Raw genomic sequence first — 4,610 nt, forward strand, 5'->3', positions numbered from 1 at the left:
CATTTTGATTTCTTCCTCTTTCCCTCCCCCTCTCTCTTCTTCCTCCTCTCTTTCTCTGTGTGTGTTTGTGCTGGAGCACTTGATACATAGAGATCCCGTGTCCTAGTTATTTTTCCATTGCTGTGACAAAACACCATGACCCAGGCAACTTACAAAAGAAAGACCTTGATTTGGGCCTCAGGGCTCTAGAGGGTTAGAGTCCACGACCACCATGCTGGAGAGCATGCAGCAGGCAGACTGGTTTGGAGTTAGAGCAGCAGCAAAGAGTTCACACCTTGGTCCACAAATGTGAGGCAGAGAGAACTAACTGGGAATAGCTTAGGCTTTTGAAACCTCAGAGCCCACCCCCAGTGATATATCTCTTTCAGCACACCTCCTAATTTTTCCCAAACAGTTTCTCCAAGCATGTATCAAGCATTCAAATATATAAGCCTATAAGTGCTAGTCTCATTCAAACCTACACCCTGTCTCAATAAATAAAAAAAAATAACAGAAAATAACAGATATAGGCTTTTGTTTGTTTGTTTGTTTGTTTTAGATTTCCTCATTTCCTTCTATGAGTACACTGTAGTTGTCTTCAGACACACCAGAAGAGGGCATCAGATCCCATTACAGATGGTTGTGAACCACCATGTGGTTGCTGGGAATCAGGACCTCTGGAAGAGCAGTCAGTGCTCTTAACCGCTGAACCATCTCTCTAGTCCAGCAGGTATGGTCTTAAAGCTACTCCATGTTGAGTAGCCTTTGTTCAAAATACAGAAGCAGTAGGATTTAGATTGTTTTCAAGTGTTTGAGAATTTGCATACGCATAATGAGGCACCTTTGAGGTAAGACCTGAATCCAAATGTGAAGTCTGTTTATCTGGTCATATGCATCTTACACACACAATCTGGTCAAGGTTCTATTTAGATTTTTTTGGTGTTAGCTGCAGCCCATTATATCAGACCAGGTCTGGAATTTCCCACTTGTAACATAGTATCAGTGCTCAAACAGTTTCGGAATGGGAAATAGGATTTCAGAGTTTTGGATTAGGGGCATTCAGCCATATTGTAGTAATTTTGTTCTACAGCTCCATAGTCTTGTGGTGGGTGGGGGTGGGGGGACACATAACTTTAGAAATAGCCAGACCAACATTCTGACAATGGTGCAGTCCAATGTTTCCTTGTGTTTTCCCACTTATATTAACCCAACAATTAAACAACACAACCCCTTACTCATGCCCAGAGGCTAAGTCATCCCTCATGGGGTTTCATGTCCAGATGACAGGTAAGGCTAATCTCCCATCACACAATGCCTGGAACAAGGTACCCTCTGCATCTTTAGCATTTTTCAAACAAAAGGTCACAGGTGTGTGTCTAGCCTTTCTGTAGTGTTTTGTTTATGAACCCTGGAAACTTCATGGTTAATGGTCTGGAGTAGCTTGTGTAGACCTGTGTGTTCTACTTGTTATGGCTTGGTAAATGGGCCTTTATTATGTCCATTTTCATAAACAACAAATATTTGTGGTTTTGACCAGGCTATGTTTTTGTTTTGAGATATAATCTGTTTCCAGTCTGACCTGGAGAACTCAAGATGACCCTGCACATCTGCCTGTGGAGGGTCACAGGTATGTGTCAAGGTTACAGGTATGTGCCACTGTCCTTGTAGCACAGGGCTAGTTTCTGCTATAGATCTTGTCCCCAGATTGGCATCTTACAGGTTGAATTTGGCTTTGTTTGTTTGCAATTTTCCTGACTCTGTAGTGAGGTCATTGGGTAGGGTACAGAGGTCTGAGGTATAGCACAGAGTGTGCAAGGGAGAGTTGGCTGCAGCCTGTGTGGCTGGCTGTGTGGCACTGAGTTTGTCCATTAGGGTGCTGAGTCTTGTCCTTCATGGCTCATGATTCGACCATGCAAAGAGCAGAGAGTACTGCCATTCAGCAGAGTAACGTTTGGGTTGTTCTATCAGGCTATGTCCTGCGGGAAACCTCCTTTGGGAGAGGCCTTCAATTTGTAGTAGTGACTGAGTGGTAGTGGTAGTAGTAGACCTTCTTGAGTTTCTGTGAACTAAGTACTTACTGACTCATGAAGGTGTGTGACATTCTGGAGCCCCGCTTAGTCGTGGTCCTGTGTTCTGCTTCTACTTAATGATCGAAGTCGATTTAATGACAGCTCATACTGACCCAGTTGAAAAGAGGTAGATTAAGTCTTGGCAGCACTGATAACGCACCGGTGGTATTTTCTATCCCGATTTAGTGTCCACTGACGAGCCAACCGCTGCTGTTTAAAGACAGGCATTTGGTTAGTGCTACCAGAGATAGTGCTCAGCCAAGGCCAGCAGTGCCATGTTCTTGTTATCAGCCCCAGTTGGTATTGGCAAGTGTTGTCCAGGTTTTTTGTTTAAAAGAACCAAGGAGGACTGTGGATGCAGCTGAGCTGGTACAGGGGTTGCCTACCAGGTACAAAGCCCTAGCTCTGTCCCAGCACTGCACAAAATCAGGGATGGTGGCACATGCTTGGTTGCAAACTGATTTGAGCCCAGCCTGGGCTATGTGAGATGAGACACTGTAGTAAATTACAATCAAAAGTAAATGAATAAAATTGAGGACCTTTAAGAATCTCATGGGTGGCCAGATGAGGATGTATAGAAAGAGGAACACTCCTCCATTATTGGTGGGATTGCAAGCTTGTACAACCACTCTGGAAATCAGTCTGGTGGTTCCTCAGGAAATTGGACATAGTACTACTGGAGGATCCCACAATACCTCTCCTGGGCATATATTCAGAAGATGTTCCAACTGGTAAGAAGGACACATGCTCCACTATATTCATAGCAGCCTTATTTATAATACCCAGAAGCTGGAAAGAACCCAGATGCCCCTCAACAGAAGAATGGATACAGAAAATGTGGTACATTTACACAATGGAGTACTACTCAGCTATTAAAAAGAATGAATTTTTGAAATTCCTAGGCAAATGGATGGACCTGGAGGGCATCATCCTGAGTGAGGTAACCCAATCACAAAGGAACTCACACAATATGTACTCACTGATAAGTGGATATTAGCCCAGAAACTTAGGATACCCAAGATATAGGATACAATTTGCTAAACACATGAAACTCAAGAAGAATGAAGACCAAAGTGTGGACACTTTGCCCCTTCTTAGAATTGGGAACAAAACACCCATGGAAGGAGTTACAGAGACAAAGTTTGGAGCTGTGACGAAAGGATGGACCATCTAGAGACTGCTATATCCATCCCATAATCAGCTTCCAAACGCTGACACCATTGCATACACTAGCAAGATTTTGCTGAAAGGACCCAGATATAGCTGTCTCTTGTGAGACTGTGCCAGGGCCTAGCAAACACAGAAGTGGATGCTCACAGTCAGCTATTGGATGGATCACAGGTCCCCCAATGGAGGAGCTAGAGAGAGTACCCAAGGAGCTAAAGGGATCTTCAATCCTATAGGTGGAACAACAGTGTGAACTAACCAGTATCCCCGGAGCTCGTGTTTCTAGCTGCATATGTATCAGAAGATGGCCTGGTTGGCCATCAGTGGAAAGAGAGGCCCATTGGTCATGCAAACTTTATCTGCCTCAGTACAGGGGAATCACAGGGCCAAGAAGTGGGAGTGGGTGGGTGGGGGAGTGGGTGGGGGAGCGTGTGGGGGACTTTTGGGATAGCATTGGAAATGTAAATGAAATAAATACCCAATTAAAAAAAAAAGAATCTCATGGGTGAGTTACCCTCGGGACCTCGGGCTGTGTCCTGTGTCCTGGGTACCGCCCTGGCCTCCTGCCACCATGACCCTAAACACCGAACACTGCAGCTGTCCGCTAGATGCACACCAGATGTGCTTTGCTGTCGGTGCAGAAATTCACAGAGAAACATGAATGGGTAACAACAGAGGAAGGTATTTGGAACAATGGGAATCAGCAATTTTGCACAGGAAGCTTTGGGAGATGCTGTCTACTGTAGTCTGCCCGAAGTGAGGACAAAATTGAAAAAACAAGAGGAGTTTGGCGCTTTGGAGAGCGTGAAGGCTGCCAGTAAACTCTCCTCACCTCTGTCAGGAGAGGTAACTGAAGTCAATGAAGCATTTGCTGCAAACCCAGGGCTCGTCACCAAATCCTGTTAAGATGGTTGGCTGATGAAGATGACTCTGAGTGACCCTTCAGAGCTAGATGAATGATGAGTGAAGAAGCATATGAGAAATACGTGAAGTCCACTGAGGAGTGACCATGGCACCAGCCACTTTCATGGATGGCACCCCTCCACTTCCAGATAAAACTGGACGTGACCTGCTCTAGCATACTTGTCTTAAACCAGCGGAGAATGGAAGATTTGAAATAACTTTTAGCAATACTGATGGAAAGAAAGTGTTCTTGACAATGCTACTTTAGACCCACCCCCAACTTCTTAATGGATGTGGATAAACACAGTGTACAGGTTTTTGATAATCACCACACTAAGCATTTGGCCTAGGGGTTAAGCTCTGGTGTTTAGAATTCTTAAGATCATCTGCGGTGAAAAGTGGTTATAAGCTGGGTTTGGTGACAGACCACTGTTTAATCCCAGAACTCAACAGGCAGATGTTAGTTCAAGATCCAGACCAGCCACAGCTACA

The 4,610-nt window shown here is 44.8% G+C and overlaps 1 pseudogene; it reads left to right on the top strand.

Annotated features, from left to right (window-relative positions):
* Positions 1 to 3,716: 3,716 nt before the first annotated feature.
* LOC110291069 lies at positions 3,717 to 4,222 on the top strand (annotated as a pseudogene).
* The last annotated feature ends 388 nt before the right edge of the window (positions 4,223 to 4,610 follow it).

Source organism: Mus caroli, chromosome 3, assembly GCF_900094665.2.
Source record: "Mus caroli chromosome 3, CAROLI_EIJ_v1.1, whole genome shotgun sequence".
Classification (NCBI taxonomy): Eukaryota; Metazoa; Chordata; class Mammalia; order Rodentia; family Muridae; genus Mus; species Mus caroli.